We start from the raw sequence: 17,488 nt of genomic DNA on the forward strand, positions 1-17,488 counted from the left end.
GGCTCTGAGAGTGAAATTAGCATACAGCCAATTTGCTGGATGTCCAGAGGTTCCTGGATCATGCTGATACATCTTTATCTACTCATTAAGATTATGGCCTAAAGTTCGCTTTTCTTGACTTTATGCCTATTACTCTTGAAGTATTACAGATAAACAGTTCATTCATACTATGCTTCACTTTCTCCTTCTATGAAATGGATTAATTAACACTAAACTAAAAAATATGCTTGATAAATATGTCAACTTACACCCAATTATATGTAATGTGTTCTCAATGGGCAGGAAGTAGGAAATGATCTTCTCATTACATATACCTATAATGCTTTCTAAAAGATTTTTGTTATTACTAGGGCAACACTTAAAGCAGTATATAGATGACTGATGATAGATACACAGTATTTTTGCTTTTATTGTATTTATATATTAATAAGGTCTCTTTCAGGATAATGTAATGTATGTATACCCCTTAATGTATATATACGCTGAAACTAGCTTGTTGAACAAGCTCCTCTTGATGTGATCTGAATGAAATAAAATTTGGTCTTTCGTTTCCCATTTAAAAAAATCTATCTAATGAGGACCATCTTCCTTGCCCTCAGATAAAACTTGGGCAGGTCTCGTGAATGCTCTACTTATTTTGATACTCTCAAGAAACTGGTAGGTTCCAGGGACATTCTCAATTCAAAGATTAAAATATTCAGTCCTGTAGCCATTTGGTTCGGCAGATGATGCACTGTTCTTCCCTTTGTTGTGCTGGCATGTCCTTAGAGACTCCAGAGGCTTCCCTTGTGGGTAAAACAAGGCGACTTGGGACTATCCTCTTGCTACCACTCTTCACTACCCCACTCCTCAGTCCCATCCTCTCTTTGTTGTTGTTTTTGTTTTTATATTTAATGGTTTTTTAAAAACCATTTTTTTATTTTTTTATGTTTGAGAGAGAGAGAGAGAGAGAGAGAGAGAGAGCACACAAACAGGGGGTGGCAGGCAGACGGAGATGCAGGTTCCCTGGGGCTTGATTGAGGGTCCCTGGATCATGACTTGAGCCTAAGGCAGACACTTAACCCAGTGAGCCACCCAGGTGCCCCTCTCATCCTCTCTGAGTTGGTTCCATTGAGGCTTTCGAATCATGATGATGTTTTACATAATTTAAAACAATTAAGAGAAAAGGAGAAATGCTTGTAAGTATGGGGAAGGGAGAAGGAGAAAGGAATGGGAGTTACTCCTGAGGTAAAGAAATAATAATCAGTTGAGTTTATTCTAATATTGTCATTGTGAAGGTTGCTAAATGATGACATGGAGAAAGAAGTCTCTGGAGTTTGCAACAGTAATTACCACTCAAGAAAGAGACATAATTTAGAGAGTATCACTTGACTAGGGATGTGCCAGGAATCTGAGCACAGGCTTAGAAACATCAGCAAGACTAGCAACTACTCTCAAATCTTTTAAGGCAGATTACAAGGCTGAGTCAACTGTGGGTCCACAGGACACGTCTCCACTGAGGTAGGATCTAAAGCCCTAAGGAACACAAGATCCTGGAAAATAAATTTCGGCACAGGGACAAGAAAGACAGTTGGGGACACTGCTGGAGACAGAGAAATGCTGAAAAATAGCAGGTTGTTGAGAGTAGGGGAAATGTAGAGACACCATTTCCTTACACCACACACAAAAATAGACTCCAAATGGTTGAAAGACCTAAACGTGAGACAGGAGTCCATTAAAATCCTAAAGGAGAACACAGGTAGCAACCTTTTTGACCTTAGCCGCAGCAACTTCTTCCTAGAAACATCGCCAAAGGCACCAGAAGCCAGGGCAAAAATGAACTATTGGGATTTCATCAAGATAAAAAGCTTTTGCACAGCAAAAGAAACAGTCCACAAAACTAAAAGACAACCGACAGAATGGGAGAAAATATTTGCAAATGACATATCAGATAAAGGGCTAGTATCCAAAATCTATAAAGAACTTCTCAAACTCAACACCCAAAGAACAAATAATCCAATCAAGAAATGGGCAGAAGACATGAACAGACATTTCTCCACAGAAGACATCCAAATGGCCAACAGGCACATGAAAAAATGCTCAACATCGCTCGGCATCAGGGAAATCCAAATCAAAACCTCAATGAGATACCACCTCACACCCGTCAGAATGGCTAAAATTAACAAGTCAGGGAACGACAGATATTGGCGGGGATGTGGAGAAAGGGGAACCCTCCTACACTGTTGGTGGGAATGCCAGCTGGTGCAACCCCTCTGGAAAACAGTATGGAGGTTCCTCAAACAGTTGAAATTAGAGCTACCGTTCGATCCAGCAAATGCACTACTGGGTATTTACCACAAAGATACAAATGTAGGGACCCGAAGGGGTACGTGTACCCCAATGTTTATAGCAGCAATGTCCACCATAGCCAAACTGTGGAAAGAGCCAAGATGCCCATCGACAGATGAATGGATAAAGAAGATGTGGTATATATACACAATGGAATATTATGCAGCCATCAAAAAAAAAGAGAGTTTACTGTTTCAAATGTGAATAACTTGCAAAATTGGAGAATCCCAAGGTAAAGCTTATGTTCAGTTTACTCTGGGGTTGCAAATATGAGGGCTGAGGTGAAGATTTAAAAAGGAAATTTATTTATTTATTTATTTTTTAAGATTTTATTTATTTATTTGACAGAGAGAGACACAGCAAGAGAGGGAACACAAGCAGGGGGAGTGGGAGAGGGAGAAGCAGGCTTCCCGCCGAGCAGGGAGAACAATGTGGGACTCGATCCCAGGACTCTGGGATCATGACCTGAGCCGAAGGCAGATGCTTAATGACTGAGCCACCCACGTGCCCTAAAAAGGAAATGTAAAAAATGCACATATATGATAGGATATGTACATAAATCTCATGCACACATTTTACTATTTCTACCATATGTATACTTTACACATACATATATGCATATATACATATGTGCACATGGGAACCAGGAAAAAGAAATGTAATGAAACTAGATTTAATAAATATATGCAAAACTCTGCCACTGTGCAATTGTATTTCAGATTGCAAACTCACAGAAGGAAGGTGGCTTGAATAGGTAGTCGTTCTGCTTATCCTTGGATTTTGCAAGCTTATATGCACCTTAATCAGAAATCAGTTCAAATATGCTGGACAATGGACAACAATGGCTGGCAAACTCTAAACAAGTAATCTTTTTCTTTTCCCTTTAAATTTCTATCATAATTCATAAATAACATTATATCATTTAGAACTAATTACAATGGAGGAGAAAGAGTTAAAATGACAGGCCTTTCTTTTCTTGGTTCCCAAAGACTTTTCCTCAGAAAAAGAACAGAAGGTGGTGACCCAGTTTAATTTCTTTTTAAACGTGGTAACTGGAACTCTGGGTAAGTAGGAGGCCTAATGATAATTGTGGGGAGAGCTCTACTAATGCTCTTCCTAATGAAATGTTCTTAACAGTTTGCCTCTGGTTTAGGATTGCAATTGGTAAACAGAATATGTAAATTTATGAAGCAAAGCTCTTTGGAGAATTTTGCATAAACTATATAATCTTTGAGATATAGAATGTGACAATATTTCATAAATTAAATACTCCCCGCTATATGAGATGACGAATAAAATATATTAGAGACCTCATCCATTACTCTGGGCCATAGGACACATGTCTAATGTGGGAAGGAAGGACTTAGGGTGCCACACACAAAATCTTAGCCCTCTGCTTGCTTTCCCCGTGCATTTGGAATAAAGCTTGATGCTGGGTAAGATTTCTGTTGTCTGATTATCTGATTGGACAATATGATATATTTATGTCCACTCAGACTGGTGCTATGATCAGGACTGTCTTTCAGTCCATTAAATTGAAATATTTTAGTAGGAAAAATGACAGGGTAGAAAAATAGAGTGAGAATAAGATACTTGATGGTTGTTACTCAGCCCAAACTAGTGAAAGATTTCAGGCAAATTATTCAGGGTAAGTCTTACCAATAAAATTTGGAGCAAATAGAAATCGACTAAGGGAAACAGTCTAAGTGGATTAAAAGCAAATATAAGGCTAAAAGAAAGGTAGCAAAAATTATATTCACTTACTACTGTTAAAAGCTCTGGTAAACTGTAGATCAGCACTGTCCAACAGAAATATAATGTAAGCCACAAATGCAAGTAATACTTGGTTCTGATTATCTCAACGATGATCCATGGGTAAGAAAATATTTTTGGAAACTTTTCACAGTTTATATGAAGTTCTGATTTTATACCCAAATAGAAATACTTATGGAAATGGATCAGCTGGGAAATGTGAACTTGGCTGTAGAAAATTATAGATGAAAATTAGTGTCTCCATCAACACCTATAAACAGGTTCAAATAACTATGAATGCTGGAGGAAAAAAAGTAAAAGAGCTGGTCAAAGGATATCAAAAGACCTATGGAGTGATATGGTCATAAATACCATGCTTATATATTTTTAAAATATTTCTTCCAAGTTTTTATGTAAATTCCAGTTAGTTATTATACAGGGTAATATTAGTTTCAGGTGTAAGATTTAGTGCCTCATCACTTACGTACACAACACCCAGTGCTTAATCCCTATCACCCATTTAACCCATCCCTTTGCTTACCTCCCCTCCAGGGATCCTCAGTTTGTTCTCTATAGCCAAGAGTCTGCTTTCTAATTTGCCTCTCTTTTTTTCCCCCTTCCCATATGTTCATCTGTTTTGTTTCTTAAATTCTACATGAGTGAAATCATATGGTATTTGTCTCTCTCTGACTGACATATTTCACTTAGCATAATATATTCTAGCTCCATCCACGTTGTTGCAATTGGCAAGATTTCTTTCTTTTTATGGCTGAGTAATATTCCATTATATATATATATAATCACACACAAACACACACATATGTACAGCACATCTTCTTTATCCATTCATTAGTCGATGGACATTTGGGATCTTTCCATAATTTGGCTATTGTTGATAGTGCTGCTATAAACATCAAGATGCATGTATCCCTTCAAATCAGCATTTATGCATCCTTTGGGTAAACACCTAGGAGTGCAACTGAATATCATGCTTAATAGAGTTCTTATCCCCACTGGATGATTCAGATCCTGATGGTCACCTTGAATTTAGTAGACATATTATTTAGGATAAATTATTGCCCAAAATGTTGTTGAATATCTTTTTTTTTTAATGTGATAAGGAGATATTGACCAAGGTTAGATGGTAGACTAGGCAGGAAAAAGTTATAACAAGCCAGCCTGTGATCAATTTCTTTCTTTCTTCTTTTTTTCTTTTAAACATAAGGTGCCAGTGGCACTTTATTTTTTCTTTTTAACATCCTGTTCTTTAGCTTCCTCAGCCCATTTTGCTTAGATGCAGAGCCAGGCATTGACACGTGCCATGCAAGGATTGGCCAATACCTTAAAGTTCTTCTCTTCCTCTGTAATGACTCTGGTTTTCTCCTTCGTATAGATATTTGGCATCTGCATGACTGGCCCTGTCAGCTCTGTAGCCAATTTGAGCTCTTCAGCAGAACTGTTTCCTTTCTTGGGGGCTGAGGGATTCCTGGGAAAGAGGATGAGCTTGGAGTGGTACTCCTTCAGCCATTGGTCATTGACCTGCATGGACTCAGTTCCACCTTCTTGGATCCACTGAGATCCCAATGGTCCATGCCACCTTCTTGTGGATGCCAGCCACCCATAACTCTTTCCAGCTGAAGCCCCTGCTAGTTCACACTTTGGTATGATACCTCACAGTGGGGCACCTCACAATGAGCCAGACAGGTCCTGGCGGGGAGGGCACAGGGCAATGGGGCTTGCCTTGGCTTGCCAGACCTGGTGTCTGCAGATCTTCCTTGCAGGCTGGTTGAACCATGTGGCCACGCACAGCTGCCAGTTCTTGTGGAAGTAGGGCTTCAGGATCATGTCATTCTGGCTGGGCACTATGGCTACTGCCTATGGGCCTGGGGGCAGTGGAGAGGGGAGTGAGTCAGGGCCCAGGCTCTGGCTAGATGCAGAGCCTAGGCCCAAACTTCTCCTGTGTGATCAGTTTCTTCTATGATTAATGGATGAGGGGACACTTTGGAGGAAAGAAAAAAAAAAGGCAGGTGACCTAGTGTAATTTCCTTGTAAATATGATAATTGAATGTCTGGGGAAATAGATTAACGATACTAGTCATTAGCTATGCAGTACTCTTAATGTCCCTGGATTAGGATTGCTTAAGAAAAATAAACATAATTTGTAGAGAATGTCACATAAACTATACAAGTCTCTGGAGAATAAGACATAGATATTTCATAACATCTTGTTGTATGGGCTAACCTGTGAACCTCTTATAGAAACCTTTCCTATTATTCTGGAGCAGAAAGTATGTGTATAATGTGTATAATGAAAGGAAGGGCCCATGGAGCCACATGGGATGCTCTCTCCCCTGACTACTTGATCTTTAAAATTATTAGTAAGGTTTGATACAGTGTAAATTCTCTTATATGATTCTAGTTTGGATTGTTTTGGATTCTAGAAACATTAATTTACTGAAAAATAATATTTTAAGGAGAAATTGGTGTGAAGATTCTAGGCAACTGTTGCATATGATTTTGAATTTTTTTCATGGCTCTAATTTTTTTTTTTTTCATAGAGTGCTGGTATTATATTCTTATGTCTCTTCTTGCCCCTAAGAGAAAATTGGAGTTGGGGTAATTCAGTGGTAGAGGAATGGAAGAGAACAAGCTCTAGGGGAGATGATAGGGCGGCTAATTGAGAGAAGCAATCCCCAAATGGGCACTGAGTGAAACCTTTCTGGCTTGCACTGAGCAGAATAAGAAAAATGAGTTGGTCAGATGCTTTTATATATATTGTGGAACATTAATTTCACTGTGGAATCAATAGATTCACTTGAAAATGTGAGAGGTTCCCACTGTCAAAGTTTATGGGGTAGGGACAAATTTGAAGCACTCCTTATTGCTGGCATCATGCTATTATATAGTATCCACTCTGTAGCCCTTATAGAGTGAGCTTGGATAGACAAATGTGATGGCATAAATCAAGATGGATCTCGAAGATTAAAATTTCATTCTATAATTTGTGTGTTCTTAGAATAAACTTAATTGTCCTCTGGTCCATTTCATAGGCCTCTGTGTCTATAACGTATATGCCATTGTTCTGGGTGAATATGCATATTAGATCAGTGAGAATAAAGGAAAACAGGAAGGTTTGTGTAAGATTATTCTGATACTCTACTCTGTTGAGCTTCTTCCTTCACAGATATAACATTTCTGGCTGAAAACAGTCTGACATCTAAGCCCAGTGAGTTAAAAATAGAGAACAAAAACTGGGGAAAATTTTGGCTTCTAAAGAGAGTAAGCTTTCTTCTCCCTTCCATCCTTTGTTGGAAATACATGTCAGCTCAAGTGAATGGTAAATATTGGGCCACTGATAATGTGGGACTCTATCATTCTCTTTGTCTCTCTTTCTAATATCTCTGTACCATCCAGTAATACAGTATGGCAAGATCTCAGGCTGCCCTTGATTGTTTAGTAAAAGACCTCATCCCAGAGGAGGTTTGAGGTATAGATTTGACTGGTTCTGCTGTGTATATCATTTCTTTTCTCCTCCTTGATGTCTAACTTTGGGATTACTTCTCTTATCTTTCATGTGTCAGTCTAGAAAGTCCAGATTCTGGGCACCCAGAGACCACCAAATCCATTTTTTCCAACTACACCCAGTGGCTACCCAGGGTTGCTGACCAGTTTGAGGTATCATGTCTCTATTTTTAGAACAGGAAAATTTTTGTCTTGTACAACTTTTCTGCATATATCTTTTGCAAATCTGTGACTGGAGTAGGCAAATGGTGAGGGATTTTGGTTTTCAGTATTGTGGTTTTCAGCCAAGTATTATTTCATCCTGACTAGCATCCATGTTGTGCTTTATTGCCGCCTGTGACTCCATCCATTTGGGTTGCTCAGCAGAGAAGGGTGAAAAAGTGAAGCACTACCTATAGTTTTGCAAACATTATATCATATCATGAATATTTGGAAAAGTCAGGGTGAATGCCCCTGATGTCGTATTTCCTTTTCTTGGTGGCACAAAAGGATTAATCAATGTAGGTACACCTGTTAGTTGGGAATGAAGCCAGCATCATTGATTTAAGAGTTCAGCATGTGCAGATGCTGCTAGGGGTCTCTCTTGTATCAATTATTATGGAAGTCATGCTTTAAAAAAAAAAAAAGAAGAGGACATTGTGTCTCTTAAATCAACTTCGGTTGGTGGTGATTAACACAGTTGTAAAATTTATCCTTTGAGTAAATAGAGGGTAAGAGACTGAATTCTGGCTTTAATAAGAACATGCCATTTTTCCATAATAACTGTTTAAATCCTTAGACTCATCAGATGTTTAGAGTTAGCATTTGAAACTTAAACTTAACAGCAGACACTTCAACTGATTAGTATGTGGGGGAGGGAAAAATTAATTATCTGATTGATTTCAAAAAGAATTTAGAGTATGTTTTGTTTTGTAACCCTGCTTTTCCTAATAATCCTGAGTTACCTGGGATGAGAAAAAAAAGCAATTAGGAGTTGAGTAATTGCATGTGTTAACAAAATAAGTACTGTCAATAAAAGAAGAGATACAAACACAAATAATTCAGATTTAATTTCTACTAATTAGTACCAAAAAGAGTCTTTGAGTTTTTTAAACAAACAAAAAAAAAGCATTTGGGTTGTATAGTATCTCTAGTACTCTTTACAACATTTTTTCTTTCTATTCCTTTATTATTTTAGGAATAAGTCAAGATATAATTTCCCTCCCTTTCCTAAGTTTCACCTTTCTCGTTGGATGGGAGTTTTAAAAAGATAGATTTTTGTCACTTCAAATTTGATATTGGAAGAACTAACTTAATCACACCTAATCCATAGATAAGGTAAAATATAGATAAATCAAAACTGATTTTATTTAAATTACTTTTAACAGGGTATTTATGGGCTCTTGGGTGGCTCAGTTGGTTAAGCGTCTGCCTTTGGCTCAGGTCATGATCTCAGGGTCCTGGAATCAAGCCCCACATGGGGCTCTCAGGAAAGGTCCCACTGTGCTCTATTTCTCAAATAAATAAATAAAGTCTTTAATATATATATTTTTATATAATTATAAAATCAACCTTTCATTGGGATATGTACAGGGAATATATAACACTATATAAGGTTCTTTTTTTTTTTTAAAGATTTTATTCATTTGAGAGAGAGAGAGAGAATGAGAGAGAGCACGAGAGGGAAGAGGGTCAGAGGGAGAAGCAGACTCCCCGCTGAGCAGGGAGCCCGATGCGGGACTCGATCCCGGGACCCCAGGATCATGACCTGAGCCGAAGGCAGTCGCTTAACCAACTGAGCCACCCAGGCGCCCTACACTATATAAGGTTCTAAAAGACTTCAATAAAAATTACATTTTACAGATGGTTATCATTAAGTACCTTTTGAAAAATGGAAATCTAAGGAAATCTTCAAGATTATATGATATTTTAGACACTGGAGTGTTTTAACAGACAGGATTTTCTATGTGTCATAAACTTTAAGTCTTATACATATATTATTTAATATGTAATATTCCTTGTGTAGGCATTGTTACGTGAACATTGAAGAAAGGGAATATGTGACTTGGATATGGTAAACTGACAGACTCCAATTCACTCAGACAGTAAACAACATGGCCGGATGTCAAATCCAGTTGTGTCTGAATGAAACATGTACTCATAAACACTATAAGGCCTGGCATGGTAAAAAATATTACATAACATAAGAAATATCTTAAAACCATGAGGTTATGTAGACATATTTCACAGTCTTACTATTTAGTATTAGTGTTTTTGTATGGCAAGGACATCCGCTCCACAGGGAACAAGATGATATCAATGGGCACTTTTTTCTTTGAAAGTTTAATCTAATTTACATAACTGAGGACCATAAAAATGATTGGGATAACTTTTTATACTCTGAGTTTCATTTGAAAATATTTAACGTTCACCTTTTATTTTTTTGCCTAAAGAGAGTATCTCTCTGTCCAATGCCTTACATAATATGAATAGGAGCCCATGACACCAAGAACTTAAGGGATTCACCCAAAAACACTAACACACCATTAATTAGAAATTAGAATAATCAAAAATATTAAATAAATTAAACTTTGACAAAGTACACTATTGGGAGAAACACATTATACTATTCCTTTCTTCTAATCATATTAACACGTAATACCTTATGGCAAAAATGATGGAGGAAAAACTTAAAAACTGCAAAGATGGGGTAGAATAGGCTCTTAAAAATAGAAATATAAAACATTTTATCAAATAATAATAGAATAATGCAATAAATCTCTCATGCTATGCCCCTATCCAATACCTGCCCCTCCTTTGTATATTTAAGTGCCCAGTAATACTCAACTATAACTTACTAATAAGTCCTTATATTTACATAGTTTTTCTTAAATGTATTTAAATTAATTCTACCATTTTACCTGTGAAAAATGAAATAAGGAGAGCCATCTTTATTTTTTTTATTTTTTTAAATTTCAGGTGTAAAATTTAATGATTCATCAGTTACATACAACACCTAGTGCTCATCACAAGTGCCCTCCTTAATCACCCATTTAACCCATCCCCTCACTTACCTCCTCTCTAGTAACCCTCAGTTTGTTCTCTGTAGTTAAGAGTCTGTTTTCTGATTTGCCTCTTTCTCTCTTTTCCCCCTTCCCATATGTTGATCTGTTTTGTTTCTGAAATTCCACATATAAATGAATCGTATGGTATTTGTCTTTCTTTGACTGACTTATTTCACTTAGCATAATACACTCTAGCTCCATTCATGCTGTTGCAAATGGCAAGATTTCATTCTTTTGATGGCTGAATAGTATTCCATTATGTATTCATATATATATCACATCTTATCCATTCATCAGTCAATGGATATTTGGGATATTTCCATATTTCAGCCATTTTAAAAATAGAGCTGGTGGGCTCCTAGGTGGCTTAGTTAGTTAAGCATCTGCCTTCAGCTCAGGTCATGATCCCGGAGTCCTGGGATTGAGTCCCACATCGGGCTCCCTGATCAGTGGGGAGTCTGCTTCTCCCTCTGCCCTTCACCCTGCTTGTTGCTCTCTCTCGCTCACTTTCTCTCTCCCTCAAAAAATAAATAAAAATCTTAAAAAAATAAAAATAGAGCTGGAGCAGCTATTTCAGAGGAACTGCCTTGCATGTCTTATTTCCTAAACCTTTGAACTGGGCCACATTCCAACATTCCAAGTCAGCAAGAATGAAAAAATCCCATTTGAAAAGACTGATAAAAATGAATTTTTGCCTAGTTACCACTTTGCCTGACCAGGTAGTGATCTACAAAATGTATAAATCCAGCCCTGCTTATCAGAACAATGAACTCTTCTTAAAAACAACTTACCTAATCTTCTCTTATGTCCATAAAACCCCTGAGTCCACCTCCTGTAAGAGAGGACACTGTTTGGGCTTCTATCTAAGTCTGCATACCCCAAATTGCAATTCTTTGATCCCAAACAAATGCAACCTCTTGAACTGGTTTCTTATTCTAAGTTTCTTCAAGAGTTTCCTCCTTCAGCAACTCCAGCTGGTTTTATATTTAAGAACTATGATCCTTCTTCTTATAAATATTTATCCCAGTGGACCCAAAATTCCAAAGATAATTTGCTATTACAGTGGTCATTTTGGGGCTCTTTTCAACTCACAGAACTTGCCTTGAGAACCATGGATTTAAAACCAGACAGATCAAATGGGATGCTTAATTGGTATTTGGAAACTTTAAAATGAACTCAAGACTGATTGCCTCTTTTCAGAATACTGTTTCCAAATTCATAGAGAAAATTTCTCAATGAGAAAAGAATCATAAGGCCTTAAAATTTCTTCTCTTCAGCCTCCTTCTGCCGCCTCAGGCTGCTCTCCCTCTCCCTCTTCTACTTCTCTTTGTTCCTCTATGGCCAAACTCCTTCTTTACCCCCACGATCACAAGGCCTCCCTAGATTCTCCTGTTTCATCCTCTTCACACTGTCCTGTTCCGATGCACCTTTTCAAGGTTAGACCTAGAAGTTACAGTCATGAACATTTTATATGCTCCCTAGACGAAGGCTGAATTGAGAGCTATTGCTAAGGAGTTTCAAGAGTTTCTGAAGACCCTCATCAGTTTGCTGATAAATTTAATATTGACATCCAATCCTAATACTCTGGTTTATCCGATCTTTATCAGTTGGTCCATCTACTTGTTGGAAAGGGTCATGGTCAGCATTGGATGCTGAAGGCTGAATGCCATTAGACGATCTCCAGTGGTCCTACTGAAGTACAGGATTCCTGTTGGGTGCATTGCTAAAGCTATACAGGAAGCCATTCCCCATATCTTCCCTAAAGTCATTGACTGGAATAAAATCCAGACATGTACTCAAAAGCTTGATAAACCAGTTTATGACTGCTATAATAAGTTTCAAATTGTTTTTTTAATATTCTTTTTTTTTAAGATTTTTATTTATTTATTTGTCAGAGAGAGAGAGAGAGAGAGCACAAGCGGGAGCAGTAGAGGGAGAGGGAGAAGCAGGCTCCTCACTGAGCAGGGAGCCCGATGCGGGACTCGATCCCAGGACCCTGATGAGATCATGACCTGAGCCGAAGGCAGACGCTTAACGACTGAGCCACCCAGGCGTCCCAAGCTTCAAATTGTTTTTAAGGAAAACTCAGGGCTACCTTTAGATGTTGATTCCATCCAGATGGCTTTCAATTCCATGTTTGCAAATGACTTCTGTCGTGAATTCTCTCTACTGGTAAAACGGACTGGGATGAGATGGGAGGCTATGTTTATCCTGATCTAGTCAGTCTAGCCAATCAATTAGCTAGACCCCTTGAGGATGCTACCTAAAGGAAGGCAAATAAAATCTAAATTTACAACTCCAGCAGATGTCTGCTTCTTCTCAGAGGCCATGGCAATCAAAAACTAGACCAGCAGCTTCTCCTAAAAATATTTGCCATGTTTGTAAAAAACCCAGACACTGGAAAAAAGACTGCCTTAAACAGAAATACCAAAGGCAATCCTCTAACACCAAATCTTCAACCTCTCTAAGGGACAGAGGCTGCTCCCGGAAACACAAAAGGTCTTTCTGATTTTGCTCCTTAATCATCTCGGTGAAACTTCCGTAATGATTGGAAGTGAGGTTCTTACCACTTTAATTGACACTGGCCCAACTTTTCTGCGTTCATCCTCAGACAATCCCTTACTAGGAGTACTGAAAAAATTCCACTGGTGAGAATTTCTAATAAACCCTTAACAGGTTATAAGCCTCTTTCTTTACCTTTCCAATTAGTCCCTCTTCAGGACAGTCATTTCTTTTTACTAGTCCACTCAGCTCCTGTCCATCTACTTGGAAGAGACTTCTTAGAAAAATACCACACTGCCATCTCTTTTTTCCGAAAAAGGGAAATTATTCTTAAAATCAATTCAACCTCACCTATAACTGGCAGCATTGGAAACCATTCAATACCTCTAAAAGTCTTTCCCCTTAAATCAGCTAATAAGGACACTGAGAGTTTAATTCTCTTGGAAAAATCCCTAAAGGACTTATGGCAAAATCCACAACAGATATCAAGCAGACCATTCAGCTTCCCCAGTAAAGATTCAAGTTGATCAAGCAAACCCCTCCTTAATTATCAGGCAATACCCTTTAAACTTTGAAGCTATTGCAGGAATAAAACCAATTATAGAGGAATGCAAGACTCAAAAACTTATAGTCTCTTGTATCAGTCCTTGTAGTACACTCATCCTTTCTGTAAAGAAACTTCATGGACAAGGGTGGAGGTTTGTCCAGGACCCCAAAGACCCATCAATAGCACTGCCACTTCCTAACACTCAGTTCTCTTTAACCTTCACACTCTCCAACCTCCATTCCCACAAAGAGTAAGTTTTCTTCTATAATTGATTTCTGGAGTGCTTTCTATAGTATCCCTGTGGATCCCCAAAAGCCAATTTTTATTTGCCTTCATTTGGGAAGGACAGCACTCAACATCTTTCTGCAAGCCGACTCATCTCTTCCAATTTTAACTTCTTTTAACCCTACATTAGATCTTGCTGCATTTTAATCAATTAATTAATTTATTTGTTTATTTATTTTAAGAGATTACCGTTGAACCTCCTCCACAGGACCCGTTGCCTCCTGAATGCAGGGGGCGGGCTTTGGGGCCACCTCCAGGGGCTACCCGAGGCGCGGCGCGGCTCACTGCTTGCTTTGCGCCCTACTCGCACTTTGCATCTTAGGCGTTGGAGCTGACCAGGCCCGCGGGGAGGTAGCGGCCATGCATCTGCAGCCTGCTTCAAGGGTCCCAGGTGACCACAGAGGGAGGGGCGGGAATCCCGCTCAACCGCCTGGCTCCGCCTCGGGAGCCAGGGGGCGGGGCGGGAGCCGGGGGGCGGGGCGGGAGCCGGGGGGCGGGGCCGCAGACAAGGTCCCTGGGATTCCTCTGCAACCCACAGTACCACGGGCCCCGCTCCCAACAGGAAGTCTCCCATAACTCTTCTCCCTTTAGCTGTTGAGTAGACACGCCACGACTGTCTAACCTTGGTCTGATCTTAGACTGGTCTAACTGACCAACTGCTGACACCTAGAGCTGACTTGCAGAAAACTCTATTATTAATGTGAACTCTCTTGGTTTACTGATGGTTCCTATTTAAGGAATAATGGGGAAATACTGTGCTGGGTGGGTCCACTATTACCACTACCTTCCAAATAACGGAAGCAGCTCCTTTACCAGTGGCTACTTTAGCACAACAGGCAGAATTTTATGCTCCAAATACATAGAGCTTTTACATTTTAGCAAAAGAAAAAACAGTCACAACACCTTTGTAGTTGTTCATGATTTGGGTTTGTCTTGAAAACAAGATTTTTAACCTCTGGAGGGTATTAAATTAAAAATATAGCTTTTGCCATTGAATTGTTAGATTTAATTGAACTCCCTTCCTCCCCCCCATTATCAAGTTCCCTGGGCATTCAAAATTAGAATCAGATGAGCTATAGGAAATAATTTAGATGATCAAGCAGCAAAAACAGCCCGTCTTAAATTCCACTGAACCTAATAATTTCATAGCAAATATTATTTTCCAAAAGAAGATTTGTATCTTATTGTAAAGGATGCCTGATTCAGTGCACCACACAGAGAAAAACTTTATTGGACTGACAATTGTATTTTCAATTCCTTAACAAATTCATGGTATGGCCCAAATAACAAACCAGTATTACCAGAATCTCTGGGAAAAAAAAAAAAAAATCAAAACAACTACTTGAAATAGCACATCAAATGATTCATTGGGCAACTGACAAACTATAAGCTTTATGAAGCAATACTGGTGGGAAATGTTTCTAAGGCTGCTAAGGAAGCACTCTTAACCTGCACTATTTGTCCAAAATTTCACCCAGGGAAAATGTTTCAGACAGCTCCCAGACATTTTGATTTACCTAGTGGGCCTTTTGAGATCCAGCAAATGGATTTTATCCAACTGCCACCTTCTCATGGTTGCAACTAAGTCCTTGTCATGAGCAATATGTTTTCTCAATGGGTTAAGGCATTTCCTTGCTGGTGTGCTACTGCCTCAGCTGTTGCAAAAGCATTGTTACTAAAGATAATACCTGCTTGGGGCATAGCCTTGGAATTACACGGTGACAAAGGAACACACTTTACTGGCCACATCATGAAGCAAATATACTCTCTTTGGCTTCTGTTACAACATTTCCATTGTACCTACCACCCCCAGTCCTGTGGACTGGTGGAAAGAACAAATGGCATCAATAAAACACAATTGGCTAAATTTATGGAAACATTAAAATTGACTTGGCCTAAAGCAGTTCCTATGGTCCTATTGAATTTAAGAGCTGCTCCCTTCCAAAAACATAAACTCTTTCCCTTGGAGCTTATAACTGGGAGAACTATGAATCTGGCCCTGGCAGCATTTGATGTTCAATTAATTAAAGGAGATATTCTCCACTTTTTCAAGGGACTAATTAAGGTCAGGGACAAAAATCATGCCCTGGAGAACAATCTTTTCACAGCACACTCCTGGGAGCCAAAGAAATAAAACACAACCTATGACCAGTTCCTTTTGCTTATTGGAAGCAACATCTTCAAAAGGATTCCTTAAAATTCAGATGGAAAGGACCATATCAGGTACTCTTAACTAACCCTTTTGCTACAAAACTAAAAGGTATTGATTCTTGGATTCATTTTTCTCATTTAAAGAAAAGTGCCTACTCCCTGCTAGACTGCTGAATCAAAGGGAGAATTAAAATTAAAGTTCACCAGTAGTTGAAGCAGATGACATCTGATGCTGACAGCTTTCAGGAGATTCTGGGCCAGACCTGTATACCTAAGGTTCTTGCTCATATCAGTATTACTATCAGTACTGTCTTACTTATAAGTTGTATACTAGACTGCCTGTACATAGCCTCCAACAAAATTAGTCAGTGGCTCTGGGACTTAGAGTCAGATTATTTCTTTTCTTTTCTTTTAAGATTTTGTTTATTTATTTGACAGAGAGAGACAGGGAGAGAGGGAACACAAGCAGGGGGAGTGGGAGAGGGAGAGCAGGCTTCCCGCCGAGCAGGGAGCCCGATGTGGGGCTTGATCCCAGGACCCTGGGACCATGACCCGAGCCGAAGGCAGACGCCCAATGACTGAGCCACTCAGGTGCCCCTAGAGTCAGATTATTTCAATGAAAATTCCTACAATCTTTGGATTATTATTCCTCCTTCTTGCCCTTCTGTTAATTGCCTCCTCAAACAGGTTCACCTTATTAATCTTTGGATTTAGAACATACTGTAAGGATCCTGCCTTTACAGAAAACATTGTAACTGCAGTGTTAGCTATCGGACCTGTATTCTTTGCATGTATTTTTGACCAGTCCCTTTCTGTCTTGTAAATGAAGAAGATTTTTATCTTAATATAAGAGGTCAAATACCTGCTCTAGTGGTTATCTTTCCTTTCTCTTCTTAGTCTTTGCCTGGAAGGATAGCTCCTTTGTCCGCATAGCCAGTTTCCTTGCATATAAAGGAAATTTGATCAGTTGTTGGGTTTGTCATGAGAAGCCTTGCTCTATACATGAAACTAAAGATCCTCTCGTACATTTATTACCAATCTCTCTGTCATTCCTCCCCTAATGTCTTGTGCTAATTATGTAAAACATCATGTAAAATTTACCTGGACTCATTCTGAACTTCTTGCTTATCCATTCAAACCTCTAGAGATTTAAGAGGTAACATTTGTACAAATGAACATTAAGCTTGCCACGTATCCCAGATTTCAAGTTTCCCTCTGCAACATTTATGCCAATATAATTTTACTCCACCTGCGTATAACTATCTTAATTGCTTGCATCATTCAGACCCTTGGTTCAATCAATTTCGTTATGATAATTCCATGATCTGTGACCCATTGGGACTTATTTTTACTTATA

At 38.8% G+C, this 17,488-nt stretch overlaps 1 pseudogene; it reads right to left on the bottom strand.

Annotated features, from left to right (window-relative positions):
- Positions 1–5,052: 5,052 nt before the first annotated feature.
- LOC113927926 lies at positions 5,053–11,759 on the bottom strand (annotated as a pseudogene).
- Between the last annotated feature and the right edge of the window lie 5,729 nt (positions 11,760–17,488).

The sequence above is a fragment of the Zalophus californianus genome, chromosome 7 (assembly GCF_009762305.2).
Source record: "Zalophus californianus isolate mZalCal1 chromosome 7, mZalCal1.pri.v2, whole genome shotgun sequence".
In the NCBI taxonomy this organism is placed as follows: domain Eukaryota; kingdom Metazoa; phylum Chordata; class Mammalia; order Carnivora; family Otariidae; genus Zalophus; species Zalophus californianus.